The sequence below is a fragment of the Tachypleus tridentatus genome, chromosome 13 (assembly GCF_004210375.1).
Source record: "Tachypleus tridentatus isolate NWPU-2018 chromosome 13, ASM421037v1, whole genome shotgun sequence".
Taxonomy (NCBI): Eukaryota; Metazoa; Arthropoda; class Merostomata; order Xiphosura; family Limulidae; genus Tachypleus; species Tachypleus tridentatus.
Genome location: NC_134837.1, coordinates 263,632,267 through 263,641,961, shown reverse-complemented (window position 1 = coordinate 263,641,961; position 9,695 = coordinate 263,632,267). Strand labels below are relative to the sequence as shown.

At 34.8% G+C, this 9,695-nt stretch overlaps 2 long non-coding RNA genes across 5 annotated transcripts in view; one reads left to right on the top strand and one right to left on the bottom strand.

The window, feature by feature from the left end:
- The window catches only part of LOC143239736 (uncharacterized), a 570,827-nt gene that overhangs the window by 58,776 nt on the left and 502,356 nt on the right, over positions 1–9,695 (top strand). The window lies entirely within an intron of this gene.
- LOC143237838 (uncharacterized) lies at positions 7,094–9,351 on the bottom strand. Its single transcript, XR_013020289.1, has 3 exons — positions 8,991–9,351; positions 7,902–8,054; positions 7,094–7,196 (listed from the first exon to the last, which is right to left on the bottom strand). It is a non-coding gene; the product is annotated as an uncharacterized LOC143237838 (long non-coding RNA).

The following is a 9,695-nucleotide window of genomic DNA, read 5'->3' as shown; positions in this document are numbered from 1 at the left end:
TATTCAATCCCACTATTCGTTGGTAAAAAGTAGCCCAAGAGTTGACAGTGGGTGTTGATAACTAGCTTCCTTCCTTCTAGTCTTACACTGCTAAATTGGAAACGGCAAGCTTTGCACGAAATTCAAACCAAATAATACTATATAAAATTGTGACGAAAATGTAGATCTTAACGAAACCAGATTTCAGTAATGTGAACTTTGTGACGGGGATGGGGGTTCTCCTCTTAGGACAACACCTTAATCATTTATCCCCGAATGTTCACCAAGACGTCTGAAATATCTCTTAAGAAACAACGTCCAGGTGTTGTCCCACACTCATTAAATATAATGAAACCCAAATCCTTACAGATCCATTAAAGTCGTTTACAAATAGCACGAAAATGAAACTGTTCACCTTTCTGCTTAATTATAAAGCTTGAAACTGAGTGAAGACACTAATATTATTTCACCATAACGTACGAAGACTCTCCAATTCCAATATTAAGTGAGTTTAGTATCAAGCAAAATGACGACGATCATTTTTTAAAACTTTCTCTTTTTTGGAGGACTCCGGCCTGGCCAGGTGGGTCAAAGCGTTCGACTCGAAATCTGAGGATCGCAGATTTGAATCCCGGTCGCACCAAACATACTCGCCCTCCCAGCCGTTGGGCGTTATAATGTGTCCGTCAATCCTATTATGCGTTAGTAAAAGAGTAGCTCAAGAGTTGGCGGTAGGTGATGATGACTCGCTACCTTCCCTCTAGTCTTGCACTTCTAAATTAGGAACAACTAGCGCAGATATCCCCATGTAGTTTTGCGCAAAATTAAAGAACAAAACAAAACTTCTTTTTCGTTTCGCAGGCCTTAATGTGGTAGGTTAACAGTAATTATCAGACAGTCAGTGGAGCGGAAAACATTTTGAGTAGTCAAAGGTTTGGGTTTTAAGAATTTAATGTTCAGGTCAGTGAAAATGTTAAACGTACCGCCATTTAACTATCTGTTTTCTAGTCACCATATCTGAGTTCTTTGTTTTAATTATCAAGCGACTGAAATTTGTTTGTTTAATTTCGAGAAAAGCAACTTGAGGGCTACTTGCGCTCGCCGTCCCTAATTTCGGCCTCCCAGTGGCACAGCAGTTTGTCTGCGGGCTAACACCGCTAGAAACCGGATTTTGATTCCTGTGGTGGGTAGAGCGCAGATACACCATTGTGTTGATTTGTGCTTAATTCCTAACAAACAAACAAATTCAATTTCTAAGCGATAAACTAGAAGGAAGACAGATGGTCGACGACACCTTCCACTTCCTACTTTTCAGCTATTCGTTAATCAACGAAAATGCGAGATTAACTTCATATTATAATGCTCCCACGGCTGAAATGGCGAACACGTTTGATGGAAGGATTCACACTTATGATCCGCAGATTGGGAATCTAAATGTCAACTGTCAGACCGTTCCAGACCAAATGACTGAGAACATTGCAATGCAAGGAAATTACAAATGAAATTGCCTGAATATGACATACACAATAATTTAAGGATTTCACAAAAGTGTATTTGATACCAATCTTCTGCTGTCTATCTATCTATCTATCTATATATATATATATATAGTTACAGTTCTGATAATATCGTATTAAATCTCCCTTACTGACACAGCAGTATGCTTACTTATAATACATTTAATTAACTGAAATGTTATGGTCTGTTTTTCTCTTTTTCCTCAGTTAGAATACGAATTTTTGAAGAATTACATTTTACAGAAGATCTTCAAAAGTCTTTCCTTCAGTTTTAATTGTTTAGTTATGTTACTTTAACCTCTCAATATTGTTACAATTGAGGTTAAATACCCATTTATCCAAAATTGTTTCAAAAAAAATACATAGGGTGTTTTAATTTTTTCACATGACTGTATGTGTTATTTTCCATGGTTGTTGCAATAATATTGAACTCGCGAGTTGCATTTTCGTCGTGTACTGTGTTACTTGCTTGCTGTGTATATACATATGTTCTCGAGAATTAAAAAAAACACAACTCTGACCTGTAATCCAACACTTTCATTTTATACAGGGTGTTCGGAAAGTCACTGTGCACTTATATACAGTATTTATTAACACATGTTTCAACACAGAATACAGAAAGTGAATATGCATGACAATTATAAAAAATGTTGAAAGTTCTCTCGTTGGCGTCAGTACAGGCCTGGATCCTTCTTATTTTGTTTCTAAACACCGCTATCAGTTGTTGTCTTGAAATAGAGTGAATGAATGTTGTTATCGCTGCTTTCAAAACTGCACTTTCCGAACACCCTGTATAGGGTCAGAGTGGTAGATGACAAGACCACAAAAATTGATCGAGCACCGTTTTATATCACAATAATTGCAAAATTACCGAGCGCGCTATTTTGACTTGTTGGTTTATTGCATATTTGGTAAAGTGATGACAAGTTAATGTTATAGCGTAGCTCCAAAGAAACAAACACATAACACTATACAGTTGACCACTCACATATTTCTTTGACATTGTTTTCTTACACAAACGAATTAACAAAGTGAAACTTCTAAAAGAAATTTGCGCTAAGTTTATTTGTTAGTGAGCGTAAATTTCGACGCTAAAAATTGGATTTCGATAGCCCAGATGGGCAGAACAAAGACAGCCTGTTGTGTGTGTATATATATATATATACGCTTAACAACAACTAAACCAGTGGATCAGTAAAATGCTATGCTATATATTCAAATAATGTGTTAGAAAATTACTGAACTGGCAACTTTTACTTTAAATTACAGCGATTATAAAAGTAGTTTAGAGCTGTTAAGAAAATGAAATAAATTTTAAATGAAATATCCTTCCTAATTATATTCACCAGTAAACAAAAGCTTCGACCTTGATGAGAACAATGAAAGTCACAAGTTAAAATTTATAGTTATTAAATGTTCAAGCACAAATTTACAAGTGAACATTTATTATGTTCTAGATCGAACTATATACATATTTATTGAATCCATGTTTTTGTACTGCGCTAAAATCGACACTCACGGTGGACACAGCAAATAACTCAATGTTGGTGCCCAACCAGGAGAAAAATATGACAAGAAATTAATATAAAGGCACACTAGATTGGTAGATTAGTAATATTAAAATATGTGATGGATGTTAATGTGTCGTAAATTACTTAAAACTAACATTATTAAACGGGTTGACACTAAGTCACGCACTCTTTACCCAAGAAATATGGGTTATAATCGTCAAAATGTTGTAAATTATTACATTTAACCTGATTTAGATTATAGTTCAAAGTGGATACGTGGGAATAGCTAAATCCAGCAACCTTAGGTTACTCCCTACCCCCAAAAAGGTTTCTTTGTTTTGAATTTTGCACAAAGCTACACAAGAGCTATCTGCGCTAGCCATTCCTAATTTAGCAGCGAAGACTAGAGGGAAGGCAGCTAGTCATTACCACCCACAGTCAACTCTTGGGATTCTTTTTTACCAACGAATAGTGGGATTGACCATCACATTATACGCCCCTACGGCTAAAAGAGCGGGCATGTTTGGTGCGACGGGGATTTGAATCTGCGACCCTCAGATTACGAGTCAAACGCCTTAACCCACCTGGCCATGCCGGGGCCCTCCAAAAAAGAGAAAGGTCTAAAGAATTGTTGTTTGTTTGTTGTTTCTTTTTTGTTTGTCAGCAAGATTTCTTGAAAACGATTGAATGGATTTAGACGAATGTTGGACTACAACAAAACTGAAAAGTTATTAATTTTTGAAGGATCAAGGTCAAATGTCACAGCAAGCTCACAAATACATGGAAACCAATTTGTCACGCAATTTTTGTCCTTCAACTTTGTCAAAAATGAAAGGATTTTGATGACACTTTGAACACATAGAATATTGTTTCTCATTGTTCAGCTGAAAATGGTCCATGCCCCTTGATGAAGATGGACATATTTTTAAATATGATCAACGCTGCGTGACAGAGGTATTCTTTCAACTGAGTATACAGTGGTAAGTAAGCCTTCGAATTTACAACGCTAAAATGAGAAGTTAGATTTCCCCTCGGTAAACTCAGGAGATAGCCCTATGTGGCTTTCCTATAAGAAAACACATACACACACATTCTACTGAATTAATCCTTTATATGATTCTGTTTGGTATTTTGTTTTACAAGCTTACTAAATGATCTCTGTGTCAGTATATTGTTTAGGATAGTCTTATTTTCTCTTCGTTTTTAGGATACGAGTTTTTCGTTAGGTGATATATTGATAATAATATTTTTATTTTCTGTAACGTGTGCCACTTATATGGTGAATGTGCATTTTTAGTAAAATTATTTAAGAGCCTTCTAAAAGTTTGGTTTCAATTTCGCGCAAAGCTACACAACGGGTATCTGCGCTAGCCGTTCCTAATTTAGCATTGTAAGACTAGAGGGAAGGCTGCTAGTCATGAACACCTATTGGACTACTCTTTTACTAATGAATAGCGTGATTGATCGTCACATTATGACACCCCCACGGCGGAAAGAGCAAGCATGTTGGTGTGATGGGGATTCAAACCCGCGATCCTCAGGTTACGTGTTGAGTGATTTAACTACCAGGCCATTTACTTTTCATTCTAACCATTTGTTTTCTAATTCACTATTAGAAGTCTTAATCACGTATACAGGTTATATATTTAACAACAATAAGCCTAACACTGAAATGACGTTATATGTATTATGCATGACCGTGGCCAGGCATGGCCAAGCGTTTTAAGGCGTGCGACTCGTAATCTGAGGGTCGCGGGTTTGCATTCCGCTCGCGCCAAACATGCTCGCCCTTTCAGCCGTGGGGGCGTTATATTGTGAGGGTCAAGTAAAGACGAATCGTGTTGCTTCATCCTTTCATTACTTCCTAAAGAAAAAAGATTCAACTTTCTTATTGTATTAAATGTTTAAATCATGTGTCGAAATGAAGTTGCGTATTTGTGCCTAACAAATGAGGGTTTTTTTCTCCTGGTATTATTCCACAATGGTTTTCCACAGAAGCAGATGAACGTGACCACTGGCTGTGCCACAGACAATATGAATGTTGTCCACTGTTCTTAACAGTTTACGGCCAGAATAATGTACACAAACTGCACTGATAGGTACTGGCATGTGAAACTGCCCAGCTGTAAAAGAAATCAGGTGAGAACATCAAGTGGATTTCTAGTCTATTCTTCATTTTGAAGTTTTCCATGTGAAAGCAAAATTCTCATCAACAAGAGAAAACTGTACAATTAGAGCAAATCATTTGTAGTATTGTTTTCAAAGAACATTTCTCATGAAAATGTAATGTGACTTTAAATTTACAATTTTCAATTTCAGTCCTGACAAGTGACATGTTTAAACAATTGAATAATTTGTTCTTAGAGAATGAGAGTAAGGTTATTCAAGGTGTGCCATTAAAACAAACATATTATAAGAGTACAAAATAAACCAGACAATAGCTGCTTCTGACTGAACAGATCGCACACCTTCAGTGTTCCATCAAGTGAAGATGTAAATAAAAATTTTCTGTACAGCAAATAGCTGTCACAGACTTTGTGTTCATCTGTAAAAATACAATGGAGATAACAGACTATATGCAGTCAAATCATAAATTATGTTACGGCTAATAAACAAGTATAGGTCAACTGGGTCTTGAAGACAAGATTGTACTGATGATTTACAGAAATTAAAACTTTTTTTTTATATTTTTACAAGTGATGTTAAACCAAAACATAGATTTCTCTCAAAAAAAACCTTTTACTACCATTTCTCTTGTTTCTCATGGAAACAAAATGCCAGTTATCTCTAAGAAGAAACCACACACAACAAAATGTACAGAAACAAAACATCAGAAGAGTTAGTTGTGTCCCAAAGACCAACCTGTAGTACAAAAGTATAATTACTTCTCAAACAACATCCAACAAACAGTTGCTGCCATACATTCTTATAAACGTCTTTCAAAGCTAAACTAAACAGAAATGAAGTAGTTATATGTTTGTTTGTTTTTGAATTTCGTACAAAGCTACACGAGGACTATCTGTGCTAGCCGTTCCTAATTTAGTAGTGTAAGATTAGTGGTATGGTAGGTAGTCATCACCACTCACTGCCAACAAATAGTGGGATTGATCATCACATTATAATGCCCCCACGGCTGAAAGGGTGAGCATGTTTGATGTGATGGGGATTCAAATCCGTAACCCTCAGATTATGACTCAAATGCCTTAACGCACCTGGCCATGATGGCTGAATAGAAGAATCAAACTCGTTGATAAATTGTGTCTCAAGACATCTGGTATGGGCACCAACATTTTTTAGTAAAAAAATTGAGAACAACCTTTCAATCTGAAGATGACCTATGAAAGTTGAAATGTTGTTCTCTGCTTCAATAGTAAAAGTGTTAATGCCCATACCAGCCATCCTGAGATACATTTTTACTTCAAGTGGATTTCTTGTTATAACAAATCACTGATAAATTTTCGTCATATGAGGTGAACGAACAGTTGTAGATACCTGTATTTTTTAGTATTTTGTGTTTTATATCTGAACAACAACTTACATGACACTTGTTAAACAAGGTCACAGACCTTAAATATTCAGGAATAGCCATCCCTTATTAAAACTGCTAATCAGATGAAGGTTAACTAGCTGTTAGCACCTGCCACCTACATAGCTACTTTTAACCAAATCATAGGGCTGACTGTCATGGCTACAACATGTTTACAGAAGAAAATTAATGACATACCGTGACTCAAACCTTAGTTTTCACAATCCATAGCTCAGTGTGATTACAAGGTCATATGAACCAAAATACAAACACATGGATCCAGAAACTGTCCAAAACTTTAAAGGATCTCGGATATTACTAACAGCTTTTCTTATAACTGCATTTAAATAAATATAATAAGTAGTGGTCAACCTTCAGCTCAATTTAAAGTTATCACCTGTTGAACACTAAATCAAATCTGCAAGGCAAAGATGTTGAGAAACCATACCACTCAAAGATTATTTTAGTACGTTACTTCTATAGCAAGTCTTCTGTGAAAAGAACAGATGTCAAAAGGCATTTATTTTTTACAATATAACATTCTGTTAAATTTCTTTTTCCTGAGGATTACTGCAGATGTCATCACAGGATAATATGTCACCTTTTTCATCAGCAATGAACATACTTAGGGTGTCTCCTGGTATTAAACATGAAGCCATGAGCCTGATAAAAAGAACACACACATATCACCAAGTTTCTGCACAACGTAGCAGCTTGTTTTAGAAGTTTTCTGCCCAATCAAAAACACATGTATTTGTTATGAAATTATTACTCCTTAAAAAAGTAATTATTCATGTTTTGTGTCTAACTTAATATTCCCTCTGTTTACATATATTTTATTAGACATAGCCTACAATTCCACCCATTTATGACCTCCTACAGTTGAGTAGAGACCTGTGAGTAATATTTGTGAGGTTTAATACTTGTCCAAATAACCTTAGTTAGTGTAGTCAAATTAGTTGTTTGTTCTTGATTCTGTTTGGAAGAACGACTGAATGTGGGTTCAACCAATGGTAACCACAGATTTCTAATTTCTAATGATCCTTAGGCTTGGTGTGGTTAACTAATATAAGCTGCAAAATTTAAAAACAACACCATGAACTCAGTGAAAACACTTCAATCCAAATGAAAATTGTAAGTTTTGCAACTATAAGGTCAGATCCTCTAAAGATGGAATTGAATGTTACTTAATAACGTCAACCCTTAATTAATTCACACTGTAGAATAAAACTTCGTTTGTTTAGCATGAAGGATAACAATAATAATATCAAACAAATTCAATATTGTAATTTTCAACAAGATATTAATTTTTATGTATTTTGATGAAGTATTTTCACATAAACAGCAATAAAGAACAAGAAGGTATACCAGTTGTCCCTTAAATGGACTATTCTTAGACTTCTACAAGTTCTGTCTGTCAGATAGAGATCACCTTGTTGGGTGCCTACGGCAACACAATCTTCCTTTGATGCATAATTCATGGTGGTAACTTCACCCAATAACATGTGCTGATTCTGAACTCTACAGTAAAATAAACACTGATTTAATCTTGAAGTTAACACAGTCAAATAACAAAATAGTTGTTTATTCTGTGAAAATTATTAATAATTATTAGTAATTTTCAATTACTAATTTGTTCATTGTTTTCGTGACAATAAATATATTCTCTTCTTAATGTTTGACTTCTAACAATTTTTCAACTTACATCATAAGTGATGGATAATGTACATGGTATATTTGTAAATTTGATTGTGAAGTTGATGATAAATGCCTATTAAAGATACACTTGTACGAATATATCAGTGACAATGTAACCAACTTTCACAGCTCAAGTGCAGAGGATAATGTTTTGAATGTCTTCTGCCTTTCGTCTTCAGATCAGCCTGTGCAAACTACCACAGGTATTATATATTATCAAGGTGGATGCACTTTAACTAGTTGATTGTTCTTGATTCTGATTGAAAGAACGACTGAATGTGGGTTCAACCAATGGTAGCCATAAGTTTCTAATTTCTAACGAACGTTTATTGTGGTCATGCAAATAAATTCCTTTATTAATTTTATTTGTCAAAATTGTTTGACTTGATGATTCTAGCTCTGTCTCAGTGTGCTTTGCTTCCAGTTTACATAGTATGTTCTACAATGGCTAATATCTACATTTTCATTAAACTTGTAGTGTCCTTGTGTTCTTGTTCCCAATTGTCTTTCCATTTCTCCAATGTAGTTTTGTTACCTGTTAAAGTTTGATGTTTTTCATATTTATTGTCGTGACCTTTAACTTTTTCTAATTTTACTGGCCAGCATCCTATGATTTATTCTTTATCAACTACTCTGACAAATTTCTTGTTTATTTGTTATTATGTTAAAATGTTTGTCTTCAGAGTCTGATATAAATAAGACAACTGTGTAGAGGTAAAACAAAAACCTTTACTGCTGGAAAACTATCAAAATACTTACTTTAAAGAGAATACTGAATTAGGCCTGTTTGAGGTAGATACTTTCTTTTATAGAGAGATCAAAAATGATTCATTTCCTTCCTTTGTGTGCTGGCTAACTGTACACAGTATTTGCTTCCCCTCTGGGTGTACAAAAACTGCTGTTGTTACATTTCCTTCTGTCCACTAACATGAGAATATTATTAGTTACAAATAAGTTTGTTTTGTTTTTTAAATTAAGCACAAAGCTACACAATGGGCTATCTGTGCTTTGCCCCCCACGGGTATCGAAACCCGGTTTTTAGCAATGTAAGTCCACAGACATACTGCTGAGCCACTGGGGTCAACAAATAAGAAACTGAGCAATAATTAGTAATGTGGTATCACAGAGGTTGTACAGCACCTAATTAATACTTTTCACTCTAGAAGTAATTGCAAATAGTAACCAATTAACTTCCTTGATAATTTTTACCATTAGGTAAATTTCATAACAATTTCAAGATCACAAGATTAAAAACTCATTTCACATTGATTTTTAATGCAAACTATTTAAGTCTTTATTTATGTGAAATGATACAGCAAATGGACAACATCACATGTTCCTGCTGAAACTTATTGGTACAAAAGTAATTTGTTCTGAAAAAACAATATTTTTGTTCATACTGGTGTACATATAAATAATTTAAACACTTCACCAACACAACTTTCCTGTAAATTTATATTAAAG